Source organism: Oncorhynchus tshawytscha, linkage group LG09 (assembly GCF_018296145.1).
Source record: "Oncorhynchus tshawytscha isolate Ot180627B linkage group LG09, Otsh_v2.0, whole genome shotgun sequence".
Taxonomy (NCBI): domain Eukaryota; kingdom Metazoa; phylum Chordata; class Actinopteri; order Salmoniformes; family Salmonidae; genus Oncorhynchus; species Oncorhynchus tshawytscha.
In genome coordinates, this window is record NC_056437.1 from 53,191,869 (window position 1) to 53,208,011 (window position 16,143).

A 16,143-nucleotide genomic window follows, 5' to 3' on the forward strand; every position below is an offset into this window, starting at 1 on the left:
TGGAGTGCTGCATAGACGGTTGTCCTTCTGGAAGGTTCTCCCATCTCCACAGAGGAACTCTGGAGCTCTGTCAGAGTGACCATCAGGTTCTTGGTCACCTCCCTGACCAAGGCACTTCTCCACTGATTGCTCAGTTTGAGGCCACTGTGTTCTTGGGGAACTTCAATACTGCAGAAATGTTTTGGTACCCTTCCCCAGATCTGTGCATACACAATCTTGTCTCAGAGCTCTACGGACAATTCCTTTGACCTCATGGCTTTGTTTTTGCTCTGACATGCTCTGTCAACTGTAGGACCTTGTATAGACAGGTGTGTGCCTTTCCAAATAATGTCCAATCAATTGAATTTATGACAGGTGGACACCAACAAAGTTGTAGAAACATCTCAAGAATGATCAATGGAAACAGGATGCACCTGAGCTCAATTTCAAGTATCATGGCAAAAGGTTTGAATGCTTATGTAAATGTCTTATTTCAGTTTTTTATGTGCAAACATTTCTTAAAAACGGTTTTAGCTTTGTCATGATGGAGTATTGTGTGTAGTTTGATGATGGAAAAAACGTTTTAATCAATTTTAGAAAAATGTGGAAAAGTAAAGGGTTCTGAATACTTTCTAAATGACTGTATGTATGTACAGTACCAAAAGTTTGGACACACCTACTCATTCAAGGGTTTTTCTTTATTTTTTTATTTTTTTACATTGTAGAATAATAGTGAAGACATCAAACTATGAAATAACACATATGGAATCATGTTGTAACAAAAAAGTGTTAAACAAATAAAAATATATTTTATATTTGAGATTCTTCAAATATCCACCCTTTGCCTTGATGACAGCTTTGCACACTCTTGGCATTCTCTCAACTAACTTCATGAGGTAGTCACCTGGAAAGCATTTCAATTAACAGGTGTGCCTTCTTAAAAATAAATATGTGGAATTTCTTTCCTTCTTAATGTGTTTGAGCCAATCAGTTGTGTTGTGACAAGGTAGGGGTGGTATACAGAAGACAGACATATTTGGTAAAAGATCAAGTCCATATTTATTTATTTTTTTATTTCACCTTTATTTAACCACGAAGGCTAAGTTGAGAACAAGTTCTCATTTACAACTGTGACCTGGCCAATATAAAGCAAAGCAGGGCAACACAAACTACAACACAGAGTTAAACATGGAATAAACTAACATACAGTCAATAATACAATAGAAAAGTCGACATACAGTGTGTGCAAATGAGGTAGGATAAGGGAGGTAAGGCAATAAATAGGCCATAGTAGCAAAATAATTACAATATACCAATTAAACACTGGAGTGATAGATGTGCAGAAGATGCATGTGCAAGTAAAGATACTGGGGTGCAAAGGAGCAAAATAAATAAATAACAGTGTGGGGATGAGGTAGTTGGATGGGCTATTTACAGATGGGCTACGTACAGGTGCTGCGATCTGTGAGCTACTCTGACAGCTGGTGCTTAAAGCTATCGGGGGAGATATGAGTCTGCAGTCATTGGCAGCAAAGTACTGGAAGGAAAGGAGGCCAAAGGAGGAGTTGGGTTTGGGGGTGACCAGTGAAATATACCTGCTGGAGCGCGTGCTACGGGTGGGTGCTGCTATGGTGACCAGTGAGCTGAGGTAAGGCGGGGCTTTACCAAGCAAAGATTTACAGATGACCTGGAGCCAGTGGGTTTGGCGACGAGTATGAAGCGATGGCCAGCCAACGAGAGCGTACAGGTCGCAGTGGTAGGTAGTATATGGGGCTTTGGTGACAAATCAGATGGTACTGTGATAGACTGCATCCAATTTGCTGAGTAGAGTGTTGGAGGCTATTTTGTAAATGACATCGCCGAAGTCAAGGATCAGTAGGATAGTCAGTTTTACAAGGGTATGTTTGGCAGCATGAGTGAAGGATGTGTTGATTGACAGAGTCGAAAGCCTTGGCCAGGTCGATGAATACAGCTGCACAGTATTGTTTCTTATCAATGGCGGTTATGATATCGTTTAGGACTTGAGCATGGCTGAGGTGCACCCAATACCAGCTTGGAAACCAGATTGCATAGCAGAGAAGGTATGGTGGGATATGAAATGGTCGGTGATCTGTTTATTAACTTGGCTCTCGAAGAACTTAGAAAGGCAGGGTGGGATAGATATAGGTCTGTAGCAGTTTAGGTCTAGAGTGTCTCCCCCTTTGAAGAGGGGGATGACTGTGGCAGTTTTCCAATCTTTGGGGAGCTCAGATGATATGAAGAGAGGTTGAACAGGCTAGTAATAGGGGTTGCAACAATTTCGGCAGATAATTTCAGAAAGAGAGGGTCCAGATTGTCTAGCCCGGCTGATTTGTAGGGGTCCAGATTTTGCAGCTCTTTCAGAACATCAGCTATCTGGATTTGGGTGAAGGAGAAATAGGGGAGGCTTAGGCAAGTTGCTGTGGGGGGTGCAGGGCAGTTGACAGGGGTAGGGGTAGCCAGGTGGAAAGCATGGCCAGCCGTAGAGAAATGCTGATTGAAATTCTCAATTATCGTGGTTTTATCGGTGGTGACAGTGTTTCGTAGCCTCAGTGCAGTGGGCAACTGGGAGGAGGTGCTTTTATTCTCCATGGACTTTACAGTGTCCCAGAACATTTTAGAGTTTGTGCTACAGGATGCAAATTTCTGTTTGATAAAGCTAGCTTTTGCTTTCCTAACTGCCTGTGTATATTGGTTCCTAACTTCCCTGAAAAGCTGCATATTGCGGGGGTCTATTTGATGCTAATGCAGTACACCACGGGATGTTTTTGTGCTGGTCAAGGGCAGTCAGGTCTGGAGAGAACCAAGGGCTATATCTGTTCCTGGTTCAACATTTTTTAAATGGGGCATGCTTTTTTAAGATGGTGAGGAAAGCACTTTTAAAGAATAACCAGGCATCCTCTACTGACGGAATGAGGTCAATATCCTTCCAGGATACCCGGGCCAGGTCGATTAGAAAGGCCTGCTTGCTGAAGTGTTTTAGGGAGCGTTTGACAGTGATGAGGGGTGGTCGTTTGACCGCATACCGATTACGGACGCAGGCAATGAGGCAGTGATCGCTGAGATCTTGGTTGACAACAGCAGAAGTGTATTTGGAGGGCAAGTTGGTTAGGATGATATCTATGAGGGTGCCCGTGTTATTGGATTTGGGGTTGTGCCTGTTAGGTTCATTGATAATTTGCGTGAGATTGAGGGCATCAAGTTTAGACTGTAGGATGGCCGGGGTGTTAAACATGTCCTAGTTTAGGTCACCTAGCAGCACGAGTTCTGAAGATACAGTAGATGGGGGGCAATCAATTCACATATGGTGTCCAGGGCACAGCTGGGGGCAGAGGTGGTCTATAACAAGTGGCAACGCTGAGAGACTTGTTTCTGGTGGATTTTTAAAAGTAGAAGCTCAAATTGTTTGGGTACAGACCTGGATAGTAAGACAGAACTCTGAAGGCTAACTACACCCCCTTTGGCAGTTCTATCTTGTCAGCAAATATTATAGTTAGGAATGGACATTTCAGGGGTTTTGGTGGTCTTCCTAACCCAGGATTCAGACACGGCTAGGACATCCGGGTTGGCAGAGTGTGCTTAAAGCAGTGAATTAAACAAACTTAGGTAGGAGACTTCTAATGTTAACATGCATGAAACAAAGCCTTTTACGGTTACAGAAGTCAACAAATGATAGCGCCTGGGGAATGGGAGTGGAGCTAGGCGCTGCAGGGCCTGGATTAACCTCTACATCACCAGAGGAACAGAGGAGGAGTAGGATAAGGGTAAAGGCTATGAGAACTGGTCGTCTCGTACGTTCGGAACAGAGAGTAAAAGGAGCAGGTTTCTGGGCACGGTAGAATAGATTCAAGGCATAATATACAGACAAAAGTATGGTAGGATGTGAATACAGTGGAGGTAAACCTAGGCATTGAGTGACGATGAGAGAGATGTTGTCTCTAGAAACATAATTTAAACCAGGTGAGGTCCCCGCATGTGTAGGAGGTGGAAGTAAAGGGATAGCGAAGGCATATTGAGCAGGGCTAAAGGCTCTACAGTAAAATAAGACAATTATCCCTCACCAAAACAGCAATGGACAAGGCATATTGACATTAGGGAGAGGCATGCGTAGCCGAGTGATCATAGGGGTCCAGTGAGTAGCTAGGTGGGCTGCTTCAAAGATTTCAGGTAACAGACACGTCTCAACATCAACTGTTCAGAGGACACTGTGTGAATCAGGCCTTCATGGTCAAATTGTTGCAAAGAAACAACTACTAAAGGGCCCCAATAAGAAGAAGAGACTTGTAGGACCAAGAAACACGATCAATGGACATTAGACCGGTGGAAATTTGTCCTTTGGTCTGGAGTCCAAACTGGAGATTTTTTGTTCCAACCGCTATGTCTTTGTGAGATGCGGTATGGATGAACGGATGATCTCCACATGTGTATTTCCCACCGTAAAGTACGGAGGAGGTGGTGTTATGGTGTGGGGGTGCTTTACTGGTGACACTGTCTGTGATTTATTTAGAATTCAAAGCACCCTTAACCAGCATCGCTACTACAGCATTATGCAGCGATATGCCATCCCATCTGATTTTAGCTTCGTGGGACTATCATTTGTTTTTCAAGTTTGATGGAAATGCATTCCAGGAAAAGCTGGTTGAGAGAATACCAATAGTGTGCAAAGCTGTCATCAAGGCATAGGGTGGCTATTTGAAGAATCTCAAATATAAAATATATTTAGAATTTTTTTAACACTTTTTTTTTTACTACATGATTCCATATCTGTTATTTCATCGTTTTGATGTCTTCACTATTATTCTACAATGTAGAAAAGTGTAAAAAATAAAGGAAAACCCTTGAATGAGTAGGTGTTATAAAACTTTTAACCGGTAGTGTATATTCCAGTCATACTTTATCAATAGCCTTTTCAAATTCAGCTATGAATACCAGGCCTGGTTTCCCAGATTTTTCAGTGTTCTGTTGTTTCCAGTACTTGTCTGATATTATCTCCAATGTATCATCCATGTAAAAAAAATGTCTGATTAGGATGAATAATATCAGACAATACTTTTTAAATTCTATGCGCTATGCATTTTGCTATAATTTTTCCATTACAACACTGAAGTGTAAGGGGCCTACAATGTTTTAAATGGACTAGATCTCTATTTCGTTTTTTTTTTTATTTCACCTTTATTTAACCAGGTAGGCTAGTTGAGAACAAGTTCTCATTTGCAACTGCAACCTGGCCAAGATAAAGCATAGCAGTGTGAACAGACAACAACACAGAGTTGTTGTGAAATCAGACATCTTGTTGAGCATCTGATAATCTACCATTTTTTTAGGAGTGGTTAAACATGCTAATAACGATCCTCTGAGTACATCAAAAAAAGGTTTGATATGCATCAAGTGCCATCCAGCCCAGGAGTTTTCGGACTTAAAGGTTTTAATTGCATTAATAAGTTCCTCCTCTGTAATTTGGCCTTCATATTAGTCTTTCTGTACAGCTGTTAATTTGACATTATTCATGGGAAGAAAATCCTTACAATTAACTTCGGTTAGTGGAGATGGAGAAAACTGAAACGAAAACATATGCTTAAAGTACTTTGCTTCCTCCTTCAAAATATTGTTTGGTGAATCATGGGTGACTCCATCTTTTGTAGCAAGTTTATTATTTTTGGTATCATTTCTATGTTGAAGATTTAAAAAATAATTTGGTGTATTTTTTCCCATATTCCATATAGTTTGCTTTATTTTTAGAATATATTACACTTGATCTTTCTTGAATAAGTTCCTCCAGTTCTTTTTGTTTTTCCTCTGACTTATTCTGTGCCTCTATGGTACAGTTTGAATTGCTATCTATCTGTACTGTTACTACCTCTATTTCCGTTAATATGAACTCTTTTGACCTAAATTGCTTTTGTTTTAGATGGGTATGGCATTGCATGGCTTCTAAAGGAACATTTAAAAGTGTCCCATACAATATGGGGATCTGCTGTACCTATGTTATGTTGGAAAAACATAACATAATTATTCTTTCCTGGTTAAAAACAAGTTTTCATCCAATCATTCGCCCACGCAAAAATTCTGTCGGAGTAATGTTTATGACAATTATTTTATGGTCCGACCGCATTCTGTCCCCTATCAACTTTTTAAAAACTTTTTGTGTCAGTGAGAATGACATAAGAGAGTAGTCAAGACGACTAGCTTGATTGAGCCTCTGCCATGTAGGTCAGGATATTTAAACCTCCATATACCCACTAGTTCCAATATATCCATGATGTTCATGATTTCCTTAAGTGCATGAGAGTGATAGTTTGTAATGTGATTTACTTTACGGTCCATTGAGGTATTTAAAACCGTATTACAATCTAGGTTAATGAGTCAAATCTGTTTATGGTCCATCTACCTTGTGGCTTTGTTTGGACAATTTGCACATTCAAATCAAAATTATTATTAATTAATATCATCACCCCCTTCGAGTTTCCTTTCCCATGGGAGAAGTATATTTCGGCTCCCCCAGTCCTTTTCCCTCACAACTTCATCTAAAATTGTTGAATGAGTTTTCTGTAAATAATAGATACTATATTCCTTCTCTGTAACGATCTTCGTCTTCATCGGATGAGGAGTAGGAAGGATCAGACCAAAACGCAGCGTGGTAAGTGTCCATGATTATTTATTATAACAGAACACGAAAAATACAAAATAACAAAGTGAATGTAAGAAATTAATATCAAAACAGTCCTGAAAGGTGAAAACACAAAACAACCCACAGACACCAGGTGGGAAAAGGCTACCTAAGTATGGTTCTCAATCAGAAACAACGATAGACAGCTGCCTCTGATTGGCAACCATACCAGGCCAAAAGCATAGAAAAGAAAACATAGGAAAACAACATAGAATGCCCACCCCAACTCACACCCCGACCAAACCCAAAATAGAGACATAAAAAAGGAACTAAGGTCAGGGTGTGACATTATCTTTTAACCAGGTAAATACTGATCATCTTATCTTATTATCTACTATGGAATCAATCTATTGTCGTGGAAAATCTACACAGGGACATTCACAGTCAATCTTAAATTAGTCATTGATTATTAACAGGAAGCTGGAGAGGTCACAGTCAAACTTAGATGCATAAAGTATCGGTCTGAAGTGAGCTCCCCCAGTCCCGTTAGTTCTCTTACAGTATATACTGCTTACAGAGACAAGTTACATTTGCATGATTTAGCTTATTCATCATTCATAATTAATTCATCATTAACGTTTGGTTCATGCATGTGACCGACCATTACCTCACGAGGCTTCTTCTCTCCAAGCTGAGATCTTGAAACTGTGGTATCCCTTTTGTTCTCAAAACAAGGTTCTGGGCGTGCTGCCAAATTGCCGATACTGATCGTGAGGATTCCTCCCAGGCACGTTCAATCAATCACTTGCATGAACATAGAAATTGGTTATTAGAAAAGCACAAACATAACATTTTCCATCACACTATCTTTTCAGACTGTTAGAATATTTATCTGGTCAATGTGTCAGTGTATTATGTCTGTTGTTTGTAACAGTGTGTTATATGTGAAAATGTGATTGCATTATAATTGTATTTTAATGTTTAAGGACTCATGGAAGATTAGTCCAAATGAGAACTAAAAGAGATCCTAATAAAATGAAATAAAATCAAGTCATTACAATTAGAACTGGCTATACTTATTTCACTATTTACCATGATGAGATACAAGTTTAAATTATACTTATCATAATATATGTTTGTAAATTTACCATTAAAAAGTACCATGATGATTGAGTATCCATATAGCTGTACCATTATATTTACACTTTTTACTGAGTAAACTTCCAATTGTTCTCCACTATTTCACCTGCTAAAACCTCCCCTCATCCGAAGTTGGTTTGTCATCCCAGTGACTGGCAGACCTCCCACTGTCCAGCTGGATCCTAAGGCCTTTGAGAGATTTGCGACCCATCCTTGAAAAATAGCACATAGTGCCACCTACAGAATAGAAGCAGAATTGAACTGCGTACTCCATCAGTCCTTGCATCCGTCGCCGTCAATGAATTTAAGAGTGATTACATTTCTCCAGCCTCATCCCTCAGCTTTTTTAGCGAAACGGTGGCGGGGAGTACACTTTGCTATCGTTTCAACTTCTGATTGGTCATTTAAATGGCTTCAGAGGAGAGTGCATAAAGCATAATGTGACCATGTAGAATCGCTCCCTTTCAGAAACATCCCACGTGCATCCACCACACGGGTCAAAGGACGTGCATCCACCACTCCTGGAATTCTCCCACCGAGCAACAGCCCCAATATCCAACGGAACGCCAGAGCTATCATCCTAAACCAGCGCCCTGCTCTGAAAATCCATGCACTACACTTCATATGACACTGATTCACATGGTTAACTTGTTGAGCCATAATGCCTTCTCCTTCTGTTCTTCTGACACACAGGAAATCAAAACAAAACTACTCTTGGTCACTTTGACCAACTCCACCTTTCCTAATGCGTCCTTTACCACCTTCAAGACATTAAACGGATCTCCCCAAAAAAAACATAATTGTTGACGAATCGCAATCCAACAACAAACTGATTTTCATTTCCAACTTTAGCCCTTTGTCGTCATTCTTCTTTGTCACTGTCTTCCATTCATTTCTACCATCTCAGCTCGATGCGTCATCAAACTCAAATGGTGCTTCCACTTCCGCCATTGCTCATCGAAGTAAGCCCTGTTATGGTGCATTTCCACCACCTACTGTACTGGCATATTTCATTCTGAAATATCAGTGACATAATATTACATTTTGTGTTAGAAAGAAATGTTAAGAAATGTTGGGGTGTATTCACTTTGGGGTGTATTTTTTTATTTTACCTTTATTTTACTAGGCAAGTCAGTTAAGAACCACTAGGCTACCCTGCCACCCCGTGTATTCTTGCACATCGTAGCTAATCATAGCAAAACGTCGGAAAACGTTTTGCAATGAAAACAAGAGTTTCTTAATGTACAAGTCCAGGTACATGTTACGTTCGTTGGATGAATTAGACCAAGGTGCAGCGTGGTAGGCGAACATCTTACTTTATTTAAAATGAACACAGAAAAACAACAAAATACAAAACGAACGTAAAGTTCTGCAGGCTACACAGCACCTATACAAAATCAAGATCCCACAAACTAAAGGGGGACAAAAAGCCTGTCTAAGTATGATCCCCAACCAGAGACAACGATAGACAGCTGCCTCTGATTGGGAACCATACCAGGCCAAACAAAGAAATAGGAAAACTAGAATGCCCACCCAAATCACACCCCGACCTAACTAAATAGAGAAATAAAAAGGCTCTCTAAGGTCAGGGCGTGACAGTACGTCCCTACTGTCAAGTTGTCAGGTGTTGAGCCGTCAAGAATGATAATTTAAATGACTTAGCCTACTGTACAAACACAATCCTTCCCCCTCTATTTGTGTAATAACACAGTTGTTCTTATTTGGCCCTCTGGGGTAATAAGCCGTTTTTAATGAGATCTGTGGAAATGAATCCCTCTCTCCACCTAAACTTCACCTATTCATTCTATTAAAATGCCCAGTGGATAATACAACGGTGTCAAAAACGAGTGAGTAGAGAATACAGCATGACTAGCATACAGAATAGGATTGGGCCTCAGAGATGCCTTGAAATAAAACTTTGTTAGAGATGTTCAAAGAACTCAGAGCTCATCTTCTCATAAACACCACCTGAGAGACTCACTCATATCCATTTTAGCCCCATCTCTTTCCCATAATCACACACTGTCTGTGCGTAATGGAGGGGGGAGGAGGGTGGTGATGGAGGAGTGGTGAGGGTGGGAGGCAGGAAAGGGCCAGGGGAAAATCTGGGGCATTTCGACGAGCTACTTGTCTGTGTTTGCCAGACAGTGCATCTCTGAGCCAGCGGTGCAGGTGGGAGTCTGACAGGCAGGCAGATTATCTTCAAGGCAGCTCCAGCAGACCCCAGGTCCAACACCGAAAGAGCCATCAGCAGGACACTGGCCGTGTGTCAAAAGGCACCCTGTTTCCTACAGTATGTTACTTTTAACCAGAGCCTTATGGGACACGGTCAAAAGTATTGTACTTAATAGGGAATAGGGTGCCATGCGGGGCTCAGAATCCGTTTGCTGCCTCTGTGTGTTGCCTTCCTGCCTGGGCTTTAGCGGTGACGCAAAGTCTCCACTTTGATTTCCCAGGCAGAGCTCTGTCTTAGACTGTCACAGCACAGCCAGCCTGTGTGAGTACCATACGAAAGGTTGGTGTTTCTGATCATTCCCCGTCTGGCTGGGCCAGGAGATCCAGCATGATGCTTAATTGATAAAGCGAGAGGATAAACCTGTCAGGGGAGAGTAGAGAGTAGGAGAGGAGAGGAGAGGTTCCTTCTCTCTGGAGTCGTTCCACCTCAAAAAGCACAAGAGGAAGGATTTCAACAGCTACCATCTCAGATTGTTCTGAAATAGTTTTTCTAGCTAGAAACAGATCGTATTAGCATTCCTGAAACATTATTTTGTTGAAATAGAATTTTATCTCTAAGAAATTAAGCTAATTGATTGCACCCAAATAGGCCATTTTAATTTATAGGATTCATACAAACTTCAATAAATATAATCGTCAGTGGCGAAAGGTTAGTCATTTTTTTACATTCAGCATCACTGCGTCAAGGGATATAGAGTAGTCATTCTAACAAAGATAACTACATATATTTGTGTATCCCTGGAAATAATCTGAATTCATGTAAACATTACAGTTTTGAAAACACAACTTGCCCTAAAAAGGGGTCTCTTGGCACAATTTACAGGTTAAGTTAAGCCGCCTATACATTTCTGTACTGGATGAAATATCATCACTACCTTCATAAAACCTCTTTTTTTTACCTAACTTGCTTACCACTTTTCCATGTGGTTTCTTCCTTCACTCTTCCAAAGTCTTATGTAAAATTATACATGTTGTGTATTGTTTCCTAGAAACAAAGGTGGCTCAACTATGGTATTATTTTTATTTTCATATGAATATTGCACCATATGGATAGCACTCTCAGAGAGCTGCCATTTGTTGGACTATTCGAGGAGAGTTGAGTTGAAGCATTAGGTTGCTAAGAGAAGGAGAAACTGAATTGATTTCATTGAAGACTGACTTGACCACACAATTGACCAAACAATGTATTTTCATCTTGAGCAAAAGCTATTGTTTTTCTATCCAAAGTTGCAAAGAAATTGTTGTGATCCATTGAATAAACACAAGAGACCAGAAAAATGGATAAAGGGGTGTGTCAGCAGTAGCAGGAACAGCGGCATCTAGTGGGCAAAACCACACTAATTTATAGTAGAGCACTGATACTGTATACCAGTTGTTGGGGTGGGATTGGCGTGGGGTGTGTGTGTGTGTGTGGGATGGGGGGTGTTCAAAGGTGGCTTTGATCATGTTATTGGATTCCTCATGTCTTACTCAATGGTAGGAATAAGTTTGGTACAAATCGGATGTTGGGCACTATCTTTGTTGAATATTCTGGAAATTCTATACATTTAAAAAAATACTTGCAGTGGTCAGGGAATGTTAGAAATTACAAAAACCTATTGCAAAATACAGATATAAAATAACAAAGATCAATGTATCAAAATAAACAACAAAATAATTGTATACTTGAATTTTGTCATGTATTTTAAAACACAAAAATAGATTTACAAGTAGCTGGACTGAACAGCAACAACATTCTCAGTAAATGTTAACATTTTGTTTTGCTTGCTATGAGTGTGAAATGTTTAAGTAATAAGTCACGAGGGGGTGTGGTATATGGCCAATATACTATGGCTAAGGGATGTTCCTATGCACGACGCAACACAGAGTGCCTAGTCATGGTACAGTGGCCATATACCACAACCACCAGAGGTGCCTTACTGCTATTATAAACTGATTACCAACATAATTAGAGCAGTAAAAATACATGTTTTGTCATACCCGTGGTATACGGTCTGATATACCACGGCTGTCAGCCAATCAGCATTCAGCTCAAACCACCCAGTTTATAATGTTTTTTATCTACCTTAGTTGAGCAGGTCACTCTGGATAAGACTGTCTGCTAAATGACCAATGTAAATGTATATATGAAAATGAACATACCAAAATGAACAGCAAATCATACTGTGTATATTTTTCGGGGCAAAGCTCGTTAAAATGATACTCAGCATGCTTTGCAATTGTTCATTTTTACATATACATTTATATTTAGTTAATTTAGCAGACGCTTTTATCACCCAATAGTGCCATCAGACTTCTGATACCAATGTATGGGGAAAATGGTATAGAAAAGTATTTTGTATTTTGAAAATACAAATGACAGTATTTTGAAAAATCAAAATACATTGGAGTGTATTTCAACCCAGTGCAATTCAAATGACAAAATACTCAGAAATCATTCAAATACGTATTTCAAATACAACAGATATACTGCCCATCTCTGCCAGTGGTAAACAATCTGCTGAATACAATAGCAAATTCGTTGAACACCAAGCAAATACATCGGCTGAATACAGATTGGCAATAGTGAGTATATAAACAACAATCTGAGAGGACTGGCAAAACAATGCAGCACCAGCTGCGCCACTAATACAATCATCAAATAGTGTTGGTAACCCATATTTATAAGTTAAAGAAGTGAATGTCCCGTTTCATGTGGCTGATTAGAGCCCGTTTCTATGTAAAAGGATAGTGAAGTATACCATCAATACAAACACTCCCAGATCACTTTTCAAAATAACAGAGATTCTCAGCTGCCACTTAAGGGGCCATAGAGATGGCAGTAAAACTGTGCAGTGGACCATCTCTGGCTAGTGAAAAGGATATGCACTGCCAGACCATTTCTGAACACTGGCATCCAGAAGCATGGGAATGATGTGGCTGGCTCTGTAGGTGTCTTGAATAAGGAACATGAATGATTACTTGCCAGTCATATGCAGGCTTGGGACCCCATAATGCCATAGTGGAATTATGTTTTTAGACGTTTTATGAATACTTTCTGAAGGCACTGTAAATAGATAAGATCTGGACAACAAACACCCCAAACAGTATGTCTGGCCTTATTTCCGCAACAGTTTTATTACGAGAACACAGACAAATGGCGACGAGTTCAGTTAACTTTGTCACAGCATATACAAAAAGTCAGCGTTTAAATGGCTTCTGACCTCACAGTGCATTTACATTTAGCGAGTAGTAGTAGCACACTTTGTCAGTTTTACAACCACAGCCACATTTTCCAGGATTTCATGTGCCAAATTATTTTTAATGTGCACATACCACAGCTACAGTTAAATAAATCATCCAACAAAATGTAAGCAGGAAATGTTGTACTGTCTACACTGACATGAGAAGCAATTTAGCCCATATATCTGAATAATGCATATATCGTGTACTTATTTTAAACATCCTTTTAACCTCAAACTCTGATGCCCTCTGGTGGCCTTTTCTAAGCGACACATAATATTGTACACTACCCTCATGAAGTACGTTTCGGTTTCAAAATGATAAGTCCTACAAACACATGCTTAATACTGTTAGAAAGGTAAGAACTGGGGTTCTGATCAATGTGACTACTACAATACTTATTTTCCACCATAATTTGCAAATAAATTCATAAAAAATCCTACAATGTGATTTTCTGGATTTTCTTTCTCATTTTGTCTGTCATAGTTGAAGTGTACCTATGATGACAATTACAGGCCTCTCTCATCTTTTTAAGTGGGAGAACTTGCACAATTGGTGGCTGACTAAATACTTTTTTTGCCACACTGTATATATCCCTTAACTTTTTTTATTGTAACCAATGAGCTAGATCAAAAGTTCATGTGGAGGATGCATACAATTTAATGTGAATGGAGAAAGAAATGCATTGCTAAACAATGACCATCAGGTTGTACCCTTTCCATGCATATTAACTGTTTGCACTTTTGGTGACTTTGGTACGCCCCAAACTCACCAGACACAGTACCGGGTCCAAAACAACCACTCAGAGTTTAACAGGTTAAAACATGTGATCTAAATTGTATTTTTTTCAGGACACTGAACCATGGCTCCTGTTCATTAGAGGTCAAAGTGTTTCACTCCCATGAGTCCAGCCGTGACACCTGTGTCATTCCCACCTACAGTTGTCCTGGCTCAACTAAAACTCCCCACTGCAATATCTGCACCCACAACAGAGGGCCACCGGATCCCGAAACTGCATATAGAATCCCAGTTTAATGACCAAAAAATCTATTGCAATCCCTTTCAAGTAGAATACATTACATCTAGTAATGTATGCATCCACACACAACACACTTGACAGCTTAACACATGGAATGTTGCAATGTATTCAATGTTTTGCATTCGGCATGCATTTGCTGTGCAACATGAAATAAATATAATGTGGAAAATAAACACTGCTGAAGCCAAAGTAACACTTCTCTGTTCTACATTATGCGTCAAATCATTCTGACCTCAATAGCTAACTCCTCCATATGGACTGCGCTCCAACCATTAATTAATATTTATGTCGTTTCACATCGCTTGGTGGGTTTACATTTTTTTATTTGGCTCGGGGCCATTAAACAATTATGCGAAAGTGCCTTTATTCGGGTAACAGACAAAATAAAGGAAACACCAACATAAATAAAGGTCTAAATTCAATCAGATCAAGTGTTAAACGTAAAGAAGGCTGCATAGGATTTCTCTTAATGTGATTCCTAGCTGCAAATGGCAATGTCAGTTTTAGGTATAATGCTGCGAGCCGCTTGTGGATTTGACAGCTTTAACGCAGCCCCGCCTTTGACACCATCAAAACATTATCTATGAGGATTTCTGCTAAAGCGGATCTGATTGAATCAGGCCAAAGTGTCTTAATGAGGCATTGGGTCACAACAAGCCAGAACAGCTTCAATTCACCTTGGTATTGATTCTACAAGCGTTGGGTACTCTACTGGAGGGATGCGACCCCATTCTTCCACGAGAAAGTCCATCATTTGGTATTTTGTTGGTGGTGGTGGAAAACGCTGTCTCAGGCACCGCCACAGAATCTCCCGTAAGTGTTTATTTGGTTGAGATCTGGTGACTGAGATGGCCATGGCATATTATTTACATTGTTTTCATGCTCATCAAACCATTCAGTGACAACCTGTACTCTGTGGATGGGGGCATTGTCATCGTATGGGGGCATGGCAATCATAGATAAAATAATGGGCAAAATCATTTATACATGATCCTAAGCATGCCCACATAAAAAAATACTATAGTATACTATTGTATAAATAATACAGTGTTCACTGTAGTGTTTTTGCGTACTTTACTGTAGTCCGCAAAAACACTACAGTGAATACTGTAGTATTTGCTGTCCTATTTACTGTAGTGTACTGTAGTATTTACAGTAAACTATAGTATGAATACTGTAGTAAATTAAAAAATGTAGTATAAGCTATAGTAATTCATGTAATGTTTTGTAGTTTTTTTGCAGACATTACTGTAGTATTTACTATAGTGCGAAATAGAAATGGAGGCTTTCTCCTTCAGGAAACCTACTGGATAAATACTAAAAGAGCACATTTTCCATCTTCTGCAGGCAGGCAGGTGAACAGAACAGAACAGAACAGTGCTTCTGCTCTTTTCTATAACCTATAGGGAACACAATATACGGTCTATACTTGGCATGTAGGTTTCTCAGTTATGAGTGGCACAGATTTCAATATGGGGAGGGGAATGGGAAGGGCATATGTTAATAAAATAAAGTTGTTTTTAATAAGGTTTTAAAAAGTGTAGTGTTTTTTCGGACTGTAGTGTTGTTGCGGACATTATTGTAGTATTTACTACAGTTTTTTTGCCGATAATACTGTAGTACGTACTATAGTATTCTACAGTATATTACAACATTGTATAGTAAGTACTTGTGGTGCTGTAAAGGCCAAACCCTCTTACCACGCCCTTCACGCACCTTCCCAGCTCCTTCCTTCCCAGTTAGAAAGCGAATAGAGCCGGGCTGAGTTCATTACTCAATCGAGTGTTTGGTTGAGATCTGGTGACTGAGATGGTCATTGCATATAATTTACATTGTTTTCATGTTCATCAAACCATTCAGTGACAACCCATGCTCTGTGGATGGGGGCAATGTCATCCTATGA

The 16,143-nt window shown here is 39.8% G+C and overlaps 1 non-coding gene across 1 annotated transcript; it reads right to left on the reverse strand.

Moving 5' to 3' along the window:
• Nucleotides 1–15,520: 15,520 nt before the first annotated feature.
• On the reverse strand, nucleotides 15,521–15,573 carry LOC112259533. The gene has a single exon (XR_002954882.1). It is a non-coding gene; the product is annotated as a U7 small nuclear RNA (small nuclear RNA).
• Nucleotides 15,574–16,143: the final 570 nt, after the last annotated feature.